Source organism: Bufo bufo, chromosome 7, assembly GCF_905171765.1.
Source record: "Bufo bufo chromosome 7, aBufBuf1.1, whole genome shotgun sequence".
NCBI classification, from domain to species: Eukaryota; Metazoa; Chordata; class Amphibia; order Anura; family Bufonidae; genus Bufo; species Bufo bufo.
Window position 1 is genome coordinate 163,669,874 of NC_053395.1, and position 13,047 is coordinate 163,682,920.

The 13,047-nt window shown below is 46.9% G+C and overlaps 1 long non-coding RNA gene across 1 annotated transcript in view; it reads right to left on the reverse strand.

The window, feature by feature from the left end:
• Window positions 1-13,047, reverse strand: part of LOC121007922 — a 414,279-nt gene that overhangs the window by 384,857 nt on the left and 16,375 nt on the right. Inside the window, exon 2 of the long non-coding RNA XR_005780489.1 lies at window positions 12,609-12,611. This is a non-coding gene — a long non-coding RNA (uncharacterized LOC121007922). The remainder of the gene's footprint in view (window positions 1-12,608; window positions 12,612-13,047) is intronic.

Consider the following 13,047-nt stretch of genomic DNA (forward strand, 5'->3'; position numbering starts at 1 on the left):
CAGGTCTCGCATGGAGGCCCAGTCATTAGTGGTGAAGTGGTGCTGTTCCGCAGTGCGACAGACCCGTGCGTGCTGCAGCTGAAACTCCACTATGGCCTGCTGCTGCTCGCACAGTCTGTCCAGCATGTGCAAGGTGGAGTTCCACCTGGTGGGCACGTCGCATCGAGGCGGTGAGCGGGAAGGCCGAAGTTACGCTGTAGCGCAGACAGGCGAGCAGCGGCAGGATGTGAACGCCGGAAGCGCGAACAGACGGCCCGCACTTTATGCAGCAGCTCTGACATGTGGGGGTAGTTGCGAATGAACTTCTGCACCACCAAATTCCGCACATGCGCCAGGCAAGGGATGTGCGTCAAACCGGCTAGTCCCAGAGCTGCAACGAGATTTCGCCCATTATCGCACACCACCAGGCCGGGCTTGAGGCTCACCGGCAGCAACCACTCGTCGGTCTGTTGTTCTATACCCCCCCACAACTCCTGTGCGGTGTGGGGCCTGTCCCCCAAACATATGAGTTTCAGAACGGCCTGCTGACGTTTACCCCGGGCTGTGCTGAAGTTGGTGGTGAAGGTGTGTGGCTGACTGGATGAGCAGGTGGAAGAAGAGGAGGAGGAAGCTGAGTAGGAGGAGGAGGAGACAGGAGGCAAAGAATGTTGCCCTGCGATCCTTGGCGGCGGAAGGACATGCGCCAAACAGCTCTCCGCCTGGGGCCCAGCCGCCACTACATTTACCCAGTGTGCAGTTAGGGAGATATAGCATCCCTGGCCGTGCTTACTGGTCCACGTATCTGTGGTTAGGTGGACCTTGCCACAGATGGGGTTGCGCAGTTCACACTTGATTTTATCGGACACTTGGTTGTGCAGGGAAGGCACGGCTCTCTTGGAAAAGTAGTGCCGGCTGGGAACAACATACTGTGGGACAGCAAGCGACATGAGCTGTTTGAAGCTGTGTGTGTCCACCAGCCTAAATGACAGCATTTCATAGGCCAGTAGTTTAGAAATGCTGGCATTCAGGGCCAGGGATCGAGGGTGGCTAGGTGGGAATTTACGCTTTCTCTCAAATGTTTGTGAGATGGAGAGCTGAACGATGCCGTGTGACATGGTTGAGATGCTTGGTGACGCAGGTGGTGATGTTGGTGGTACATCCCATGTTTGCTGGGCGGCAGGTGCCAACGTTCCTCCAGAGGCGGAGGAAGAGGCCGAGGCGGCGGCAGCAGCAGAAGAGGCTGAGGTGGCGGCAGCAGCAGAAGAGGTAGCAGGGGGAGCCTGAGTGAGTTCCTTGTTTTTAAGGTGTTTACTCCACTGCAGTTCATGCTTTGCATGCAGGTGCCTGGTCATGCAGGTTGTGCTAAGGTTCAGAACGTTAATGCCTCGCTTCAGGCTCTGATGGCACAGCGTGCAAACCACTCGGGTCTTGTCGTCAGCACATTGTTTGAAGAAGTGCCATGCCAGGGAACTCCTTGAAGCTGCCTTTGGGGTGCTCGGTCCCAGATGGCGGCGGTCAGTAGCAGGCAGAGTCTCTTGGTGGCGGGTGTTCTGATTTTGCCCACTGCTCCCTCTTTTGCTACGCCGTTGGCTCGGTCTCACCACTGCCTCTTCCTCCGAACTCTGAAAGTCAGTGGCACTACCTTCATTCCATGTGGGGTCTAGGACCTCATCGTCGCCTGCATCGTCTTCCACCCAGTCTTGATCCCTGACCTCCTGTTCAGTCTGCACACTGCAGAAAGACGCAGCAGTTGGCACCTGTGTTTCGTCATCATCAGAGACGTGCTGAGGTGGTATTCCCATGTCCTCATCATCAGGAAAAATAAGTGGTTGTGCGTTAGTGCATTCTATCTCTTCCACCCCTGGGGAAGGGCTAGGTGGATGCCCTTGGGAAACCCTGGCAGCAGAGTCTTCAAACAGCATAAGAGACTGCTGCATAACTTGAGGCTCAGACAGTTTCCCTGATATGCATGGGGGTGATGTGACAGACCGATGGGCTTGGTTTTCATGCGCCATCTGTGCGCTTTCTGCAGAAGACTGGGTGGGAGATAATGTGAACGTGCTGGATCCACTGTCGGCCACCCAATTGACTAATGCCTGTACCTGCTCAAGCCTTACCATCCTTAGAACGGCATTGGGCCCCACCAAATATCGCTGTAAATTCTGCTGGCTACTGGGACCTGAGGTAGTTGGTTCACTAGGACGTGTGGCTGTGGCAGAACGGCCACGTCCTCTCCCAGCACCAGAGGGTCCACTAACACCACCACGACCATGTCCACGTCCACGTCCGCGTCCCTTATTAGATGTTTTCCTCATTGTTCCCGTTCACCACAATTTTGAGAATGGCAAATTTGGGAATAGTTTTTCAACCCAGAACAAAAAGTGTGCTTTTACGGTTTACTACAAATAACTTGACCAGCTAAAACAGTACAGATTTGGTTGAATAGAAATGTGAGGCCTGTTTTTTTTTGCGCTGTGTGACAGGTATAGGTTTAATCACAGAATTAGACTTGTATCTGCACGGTAGCGTGTGTGTTAAATTTTTCTGAATGACACTATCAGCACCTTCAATGTAAGATATCCTTTTTGGGATAGATTTCAAGTAGGCCTCATATAGCAGAAACTAGTTATTTTGAGAATGGCAAATTTGGGAATAGTTTTTCAACCCAGAACAAAAAGTGTGCTTTTACGGTCACTACAAATAACTTGACCAGCTAAAACAGTACAAATTTGGTTGAATAGAAATGTCAGGTCTATTTTTTAGGCGCTGGGTGACAGGCTCAACTTGCCCCTGATGTAGTATATGGCCAAAAAATAACCACACTATTGATGGTTAAATGCACTTGGGTGGCACAGGCTCAGCCTGCACCAGATGTAGTATATGGCCAAAAAATAACCAGACTGTTGATGGTTAAATGCACTTCGGTGACACAGGCTCAGCCTGCAGCTGATGTAGTATATGGCCAAAAAATAACCAGACTGTTGATGGTTAAATGCACTTCGGTGACACAGGCTCAGCCTGCAGCTGATGTAGGATATAGCAAAAAATAACCACACTATTGATGGTTAAATACACTTGGTGATAGCTTGTGCTGGCGCACCACAAGCCACAAAATGGCCGCCGATCACCACAGAAAAAAGTGATCTAAAAACGCTCTGGGCAGCCTCAAAAAAGTGAGCAAGTCGATATTAGCACTTCAATGATCCACAGCTGCAGATCGATCACAGAATGAAGTCTTTTGGAGGAGTTAATCTGCCTAATGTAGCCCTAACGTCGCAGCAGCAACCTCTCCCTATGCTTGAATCAGCAGAGTGACGTGCAGCGCTACGTGACCCAAGCTTATATAGAGGCTGGGTCACATGCTGCACTGGCCAATCACAGCCATGCCAATAGTAGGCAAGGCTGTGATGGCCTCTTGGGGCAAGTAGTATGACGCTTGTTGATTGGCTGCTTTGCAGCCTTTCAAAAAGCGCCAAGAAAGCGCCGAACACCGAACCCGAACCCAGACTTTTGCGAAAATGTTCGGGTTCGGGTCCGTGTCACGGACACCCCAAAATTTGGTACGATCCCGAATTATACAGTTCGGGTTCGCTCATCCCTACTCTTAACCCCTTAGGGACACAGCCTTATTTCACCTTAAGGACGAGGCCATTTTTTGCAAATCTGACCTGTGTCACTTTAAGTGCTGATAACTTTAAAACGCTTTGATTTATCCAGGTCATTCTGAGACTGTTTTTTCGTCACATATTGTACTTCATGACACTGGTAAAATGAAGTCCAAAAAATTATTTTTTTGCATAAAAAATACCTAATTTACCAAAAATTTTGAAAAATTAGCAAATTTCTAAGTTTCAGTTTCTCTACTTCTGTAATACATAGTAATACCCCCAAAAATTGTAATGACTTTACATTCCCCATATGTCTACTTCATGTTTGAATTATTTTGGGAATGATATTTTATTTTTTGGGGATGTTATAAGGCTTAGAAGTTTAGAAGTAAATCTTGAAATTTTTCAGAAGTTTACAAAAACCCAATTTTTAGCGACCACTACAGGTCTTAAGTCACTTGCGAGGCTTACATAATAGAAACAACCCAAAATGACCCCATTCTATAAACTACACCCTCAAGGTATTCAAAACTGATTTTACAAACTTCGTTAACCCTTTAGGTGTTGCACAAGAGTTATTGGCAAATGGGGGGCGGAGCTAGCCGCGTCAGGAAATGGCCGCCTGAACTGAGAGCTCCTCACAGCAGCACGCTGTTCAAAGCTATTAGACGGGATCCCACCCTGCTTTAGTATGGGGAAACCTAACAGAGACAAGCCTAAAGAGTCCCAGATGACGCCTAAACACGCCAGAGGACAATCCGATTTGGATAAATTCCTTAAAAAGAAGTTATCCTCGCCGACAGTTAGAACCAAGATGGCGCAGGAAGCTGCCGCCGCCGCTACTTACACTAAAGACTCCGATGATGAGGGCTCCTGCGCTATGTCTGAGACACGCAGCGAGCGAGGCTCGACACCCATCACCAGAGCCTTCCTCAAGGAGTCCTTGGCCCTCGCTTTTGAGCCAGTTCTAAGAGAATTATCCGCCATCAAAACGGAATTTAAGCAGACGGGGCACAGAGTAGCAGTCCTAGAAGAATCCCAGCTCGCCATAACTAAACATAACCGTGCGCTGCAATCGAAAGTGGAGGAGATCCACGAACACATGAATACAACTTACCTGTACCTGGAGGATCAGGAGAACAGGAGCCGAAGAAAGAACGTCCGCATCAGAGGAGTTCCTGAAAGTGTGCAAAGAGACGACATCTTAGACACGGTCAGTCAAATCTTCTCCTCCTTACTAGGTCAGGAAAGGGCAGAAAAAATAGTCATAGAGAGAGCCCATAGAGACCTCAGACCTAAGCCGCAGCCAGACGCACCGCCACGTGATATTATATGTGGCTTACTAAGCTTTGTCGACACGGCAGCCATCTTAACTGCCGCTAGGCATAAAGGCGAACTATCACTTGAAAACGCCAAAATACAACTGTACCAAGACCTCGCAGCAAGCACCTTGGCGAAGCGCCGGCAACTCAAGCCGCTTACCGCCCTCCTTAGGGAGAGAAGACACCCTCTGCGCTGGCTTTTCCCATTTGGCCTCTGTGCTACCATCAACGGTAAGCAGATCACTGTCCGGCACCCAGATGACCTCACCAAGATGTGGGACGCTTTGCAGATAGATCCTTTAGATATTCCCTCCTGGCTTCCTTTGACAGGAGACTTGAAGATGCCATCGCTACCTGCAATTGAGGACTGGAAAGTAGCCAAGAAATTCAAGTCGCCGCAAGCGAAGAAACGTCAGGCGGAACTCCAGGACACTTGAATATTCTTTAAATATTTGTCTCTAATATTTACCCTCCCTTAGGAGGCACCCCGAGGTTGATCTTATATCTACCTTAGTCCCATGGGCAGTATAACAGATTTTAAAATATTGTCTCTGTTCCAAAATGCTGTACTGTGGCCTTTATCGCTACCATTGCCTCCTTGCCCACTATCTACCTCTTATGGTAAGGTGCCACCTGAGATGCCAACTTCATTCGATCCTAGAATATAAATACATTCCAAGGCTCATCTCAATCCAAGTAAGGGGGCAATGGTACGCTGCATACTCTTGCTTTTCCAAGGGCCCTAGCATGTCATACTAATATGCCACCATGCACCAGTACTTCATATGTTTGAGGAGTGCTTATTGCTGGGTTCACACCCCAATGCATGGAGTTACCTGGGAGATCCATGTTTAGTTTGGGTCGTCCCAGATATTATTAATGTGAGATCTCACTGTCTGGATAATATGCTTGTGCTGTGAGAGGCCCACACAGGCTTTGTGTATCTCACAGTTTTCTTCCCCCTACCTACCTTCCTTTTCATACCTATTTCCTTATCTTCCCCCCCCTCCCCCCCCCTTCTTGCTCACCTCCTTCTCTCGATACCCTCCCTGAAGGAGGTCATCAATTGATTGCTCTGAGTATTAATATGCTCAATTTTGTTTTTATGTGTTGTGTATATAGTTTTTCAAGATGGGTACTGTTTCCAGGAATTTTTGATCCTCTGGGATGCAGCTTCTCGTACGGTCACACAACCTTCCACACTTCATGGATTCCTTGAAGGTAACTTCACTAAACGTAAATGGGCTTAATGTTCCTCAGAAAAGAAGTCAGGTCTTCCAGATGCTAAGGAGAGAGAGGGCAGACCTTCTGTTCCTACAGGAGACGCATTTCAGACATAACCATATCCCAACCCTTTTCTCTAAACAGTACATAAAATGGTTTCATAGTTCCCATTCTTCTGCTTCCAGGGGGGTATCCATAGGCATTGGAGCCAATATTCCTTTCCAAATCCAGGCGCAATACGTAGACCCGGAGAGCAGATTTTTATTCCTAAAGGGCACGCTCTTTGGCAATAAACTGACCTTAGTCAACATATATGCTCCTAACACTAAGCAAATCCCCGGTTGATTAGGGTATTAAAATCACTTAAAGACTTTAGAGAGGGAATTTTGGTCATTGGAGGAGATCTGAACCTAACTTTGGATCACCCCATGGACTCTACCTCGGGGACCCCCAAATACTCTTCTGCACAACTCCGTAAACTACGGAAATCACTTTCTGATCATCAAATTACAGACACCTGGAGATTGGCTCATCCTAGTGACACCGTGGGAGAAACGCGTTGGGGTTTTACACAGATGCGTCTGCGTCATTTTTTCCAGGTGTCGTTAGTGTTTTGTAGTCTCTTGCACCGTGTACCTTTGGACATTTTTTTTCCAATAGGGTTGTATACATTGTGCATATTTTTGTATCCTCTTCTGTCCATACCTGACCTGTCCACCAATTATATTTTTGATATCTGCCCTTCCACGTTAGGGATAACTAGGAGTTGCCAGTTAGGTTCGAGGACAGGGGGTCTCCACCTTCAGGAGTCGCCCCTGGGCACAGGGCCTATGTTTAGGACCATTATCAGGGTTATCCATTCCCCACTATACTTAGTTGGTGGACACGCCTAGGTTTGGACACTTTAGGACATATGTTTGTCTTGGTAATACTATTAAAGATTATCTATAATTTAGGGTTATACCTCAGCTGGACCTTCTATTTCTACATTTAACCCAATATATTTGATATATCCATTTGTGCTGGATGTTGAGTTTCTGTATTAGACTATGGCAAGTTTTCTTTCAGGAACTCTCTTCACCGAAGCGCTAGCTATTGAAGCAAGGGATATATTTTCCGATAGGGATGTACCGGGTTTAGGCCAACAGGCCACGAATAAACAGGTCTTCAACGATCTTTATAACTGCTACAAGGAAAACATAAAATCATGGTGGGAGATTAAATCTTTAGAGAGTTACATCAGTCACAAAATTGTTTCCCGGGGGCTACGCCTCCGTGTGAAACCGGCTGACAGGATCCTGTCACCATCCCTCCTAGTTAAGTGGGAGGAGATACTGACTCTCAGCTCACTTAATCTTATGAATTTACTATTGGAAGAAGAAAAAACCGTCTTTGAGCTCACGTCTAAAAAATTACATGAGCAAATAGAGAGTGCCCTGAAACTAAAAGAGGACCCTGATTTCTCTAGACGGGAAACTTCTCTTCAGACCTCGGTTGAACGGTTTCAGTGCTTGATTAAAGAACGCAAGCACAGACAATTTGTAAGGGATTTAAGTGAATTCAGGGAGAATCGAGCATACTCCACAACACAGGGACCGGTTGGTGGCTCTGAACCCTCTTCCTTTGAGTTCGACTCCTCGGACTCTGAATCATACTCAAAACAGTCTGGTGCCTCCTCCTATCAGGGACGTCAGGGCACGAGACGGCGCGGTGGCCGAGGATGGCAGGGGGGAGGTGGTTACAGAGGCAGGGGACGTGGATCACGGAGATCAGGTTATCAAAATACCTTCTCCTCCTCACCTCCCTCTGGCTCTTCCAATATTCAATCTCAACAACAACCGTCGGCATCTTTTTTAGAGAAGAGCGTGATGCCCTATCAGCTACGCGACCGGGGTCGACAGGAGAAGGGTCAGTAACGGATCTGCAAATCATTAACCTGTCCACCAGGAGTCTCACTGCGGAGGAGGTGGAGGTCCTTAAGAGGGGTCTGTCCTTTGTGCCCACCACCAATTTTAGTCTATTCTCTTGGACTAGGGACCTACACCTCTTCTGCAGGAGACTCAAGTGGCATAAGTTCTTTCGAACCTCCAACAGGGACACTTGTGTCAGAATGGGCTTAGATGAGGATGATTTTGAGGATCTTCAAACCCTCGTGAGTCTTAATAGAGATCACACTCGTACTGGTGGCTCTGGCCCATTTACAACATTAAAATTAAAAAGCAAAAAAAAAACGCCCCCAGCTAATTATGAGCATGTAGATATATTTCTACAAATGGTCACAAATGACCTTGAACATCTGTCTCATCAGGGCCAAAGTTCTTTTAATCTTTACCGCACTGAGATGCAGGCTTTATGGTCACTTGAACGAGACTGCAGCATTATAATAAAGCCGTCTGATAAAGGCGGCAATCTGGTTATCCTCGAAATTAATGCGTATATTCAGATGTGCCTGGACCTCCTTAAGGACAGGGATGGTTACGGTATTCTACCTTCCAACTCTACTCAAAAATTCCTGGCTGATCTTAAACAGATCTTGCTGGCCGGCCTAGAAATGAAGGTGATAGGGACATCTGAATTTGAGTTTATGCTTCCTATCAAACCCCTAATAGCGACATTCTATGCGCTGCCGAAGATTCATAAGGGGGTTACCCCTTTAAAAGGTCGCCCCATAGTGTCTGGAGTTAACTCTCTTACCCAAAACTGTGGAGTGTATCTTGATAAGGTGTTGAGGGAGTTCGTTGTGTCCCTCCCTGCATACACGAGGGACACAATGGACTTCCTCAACAAAATCGATTCCCTTGTCCTTGACCCGGACTGCATTCTATGTAGTATCGATGTCGAGGCTCTATATAGTTCGATCCCACATGTATTTGGCCTCAGAGCTATTGAATATTTTTTTATGCGCGAGGGGTATTCAATATAATTCACACAACAGGTTTATCATCAAACTACTTGAATTTACCCTCACGCATAATTTCTTCTTGTTCAACTCTAAATTCTACCACCAGCTCAGGGGGACGGCGATGGGGAGCCCTTGTGCCCCCACTTACGCCAATCTCTTCCTGGGCCGGTGGGAAGATACACACGTCTTCCCAGACCATGATGTTTGGTGGTCCGGAAACATCCAATTCTGGACCCGGTATATCGACGACGTGTTCGTTGTCTGGAAGGGAAATTCGATGGAGTTAAAACACTTTGTCTCCGACCTGAATACCAATGATATGGGGCTTCGCTTCACCTACGAATATGATCCATTGAGTATTACATTTCTGGACGTCAAGGTGACAAGAATAGGGGATCATCTGTCCACCAATCTATTTAGGAAAGCAACAGCCACCAACTCCCTCCTTCATTGGAGTAGCCATCACCCCACCTCTTTGAAACAGGGTATTCCACGGGGACAGTACCTACGCGCCCGTAGGAACTGTTCGAGTAATGAAGCCTTTTACAGTGAGGCGAGGGCACTCCAGGCCAGATTTGTTGCTAGAGGCTATCCTCAAGCAGTCCTTAATGATGCGTTTAAACATGCACGGTCCAAAGAACGCAGTTCTCTACTTACTCCAAAAACACGTATAGACAGCCCCCAACCATTGAGAATTGTCTCTAATTTTGATGTTGCCAATCAGGAAGTGAGGAAAATCCTCAATAAATACTGGGCCATCTTAAGGATGGACCCTGACCTTTCTGAAGTGGTATCTGATCGTCCGTCTGTCTCTTTTAGACGAGGAAAAAGTCTGAAGGACTGGCTGGTGGCTAGTCACTTTACAGCACCATCTAAAGCAGACACATGGCTGGACTGACGGCCGGTAGGCGTCTTCAGATGCGGCGGGTGCAAAGCCTGTGAATTTTTAAATACATCCAAGTCCATCACTGGATCAGCAACAGGACAGACCTTCCAGGTACGCGAGTTTATTAACTGTAGATCCAAGGGCCTAGTGTACTTGTGTCAGTGTAGGTGTCCTCTTGATTACGTCGGCAAGACAGTCAGAGAATTCAGAAGACGAATTCTCGAACATGTCAATGACGTGAAGAACAAAGAGGTAACCCCTATTGCGACTCATGTCAATGAGGTCCATGATGGAGACCCTAGGTCCCTCCGCTTTACAGTCCTTGATGTGATCCAACCATCTCCCCGTGGTGGGGACTGGGACAGGAGAATTCTACAAAAAGAAAGTGAATGGATTCATCGACTCCGGTCCCAGTCCCCCCTAGGGTTAAATGAGAGACTCACATTCTCGTGTTTCCTGTGATGCGCTCTATTCGCTGGGCCCTTTGGCTTATCCCTTTACATCCCCTTCTTCCTCACCCCTTCCCCCTCCCTTCCTCTTTTCCCTTGCTACCCATGGCTTCGGTTGATCGTTTCGTCCTTAAAGACTTTGCCGGGTGCGTGAAGCACCCACATGTTATTATCATAAACAGTGAATCACTATCTTTCACCGTTTTAGCTATCTCTATACATCTAATCTTTGTATCCATCATTATCAACTTACATTTGCCCTATGACCTGTTTAGCCACTCCCCTTTGTGGATCGTCTACACCTCCTTGTCTTCTAGGTGTAATATGGCTATAATTATCAATGGCTTTTGATGTTACATCTCTTTTTCTCACCATGTGGGGCGGTCTCTGTGTCATATTTATATTAATATGTTCCCTTATTATGGACTTCTGTCTATAGGCAGCGCCCCCATTGGGGTTGGCCTGGCATACGCTCCACTGTGGAACGCATGTCCATTATTGATGACGTCCCTAACCGACGCCTCACGCAGGTCCCAGCATCCAATACTTCGCTGCGCTTTAGCTCACAGCGATAGTTCCTGACGTCACTTCCGGGGTTCGGATACCGGAAGTGACTCGGGTGGCGTGCGTTCCACAGTGGAACGCACATGCACCATAGGAACGTAGCGCGGCCGCCACCTGCGGTGGTTAAACTAATCAGCATCATGGTTGGTGAGGAGATACACTATATAAGGGGAGGGCCTTCAGAGGCTCATTGTTGGACCCTGGGAGAGGTCACATCCAGCATGGGAGGATAAGCGCCCTGGTAGCACCCACAGTAAGTAACCATAGTTTCCATATGATCCTCTGTATAGGTGGCCACTATGTTTCTAGGGTATTTACATCCATTCACTTACTTTTGGTACTTAGGGCACGCAGGATTTATGGCCTGTGTATCAACAAGGACGGTGTGATTTGACTCAGCACGCCCTTTAAGGTATGCTTACTTGTTCAATTTGGGATATATTTTTTATAAATGAATAAACATATCCTTTGTTTCACTGGCCATTCTTACTCGTTTCAGTCTATCACCTTCATAAGTATATTGGAATCGATCATGCCACTTGGTCATACCCTTTCAGGAGGGCGAATCTAGGTTTATCAGAAAGCGTGTCTATATCTACTGAGCACTGTGCCTGCCAGTGAGTGACCCTCTTGAATGAGGCCCCCTATTATGGTGACGGTCCCTCACTATTAAGTACCTGGGTGTTTGGCTATAGGCATTTGTATACATTTATATACATGTGGATGTTTTTCTTTTGCCCACAGGTTCCCTTAGACTGGTGCTGTCCATCTGTGCCTCCCTTCGCTTCTCCCAGTAAGGTCATCTGGTCCAATCTTTTAATTATTGGCCGTCATTTGACATCTCCATTTGACCGTCAGTTGACACCCTCTATGTCCCATGGTTGCATTGGTGATGTCCAAATGTGGGCTTCCTACCATCGGACATGTTTTCATAAGTATTATCTAAAATAACTCATTCACCCCCTGATGATCCCACACCGTGGGGGAAACGCGTTGGAGTTTTACACAGATGCGTCTGTGTCATTTTTTCCTGGTGTCGTTAGTGTTTTGTAGTCTCTTGCACCGTGTACCTTTTGGACATTTTTTTCCAATAGGGTTGTATACATTGTGCATATTTTTGTATCCTCTTCTGTCCATACCTGACCTGTCCACCAATTATACTTTTGATATCTGCCCTTCCACGTTAGGGATAACTAGGAGTTGCCAGTTAGGTTCGAGGACAGGGGGTCTCCACCTTCAGGAGTCGCCCCTGGGCACAGGGCCTATGTTTAGGACCATTATCAGGGTTATCCATTCCCCACTATACTTAGTTGGTGGACACGCCTAGGTTTGGACACTTTAGGACTTATGTTTGTCTTGGTAATACTATTAAAGATTATCTATAATTTAGGGTTATACCTCAGCTGGACCTTCTCATCCTAGTGACAGAGACTTCACATTTTTCTCAGCAGTCCATAGATCTTTTCAGCGCCTTGACTACATTTTTCTCTCTAACCATGTCCTGGAGAGGATTAAGTCCTCATCTATCGGGCAGATTACTGTTTCTGATCACGCCCCTGTCTCTCTGGTGTTCCAGTTGAAGGGCCTACCTCCTAAAGCATGGTCGTGGAGACTTAATGAGACCCTCCTGGAAAATGACAGAGACAGACTTAAGCTAGAGGGAAAACTTGAGACCTTCTTTGAATTGAATTGTACCCCTCTTATGGATAAGGCTATGATATGGGAGGCTCATAAGGCGTACATAAGGGGTGAGCTTATATCCTTAGGCACATGGGTACGCAAACAAAGGACACTTCAAGTAGACTCTATTTTGACCCAAATCTCTGTTTTGGAAAACATCACTAAAAAAGATCCCTCAGATACTCATTATAAGGAACTTATTAAACTAAGAAGTCAGCTGAGGGATTTATTAAACATTAAATCAGCCAAAGCCCTCAGGGCTGCTAAATACAAAGTCTATATGCATGGTGACAGAGGCTCTAAGCTACTCTCACAAATGATTAAAGGACAAAGGGAGAAAACCTTTATACAGGGGATTAAGTCGGAAAAGGGACACCAGCTCACCAACACCCCTGCGATAGCAGAAGAATTTGCTAAATTTTACTCCTCTCTC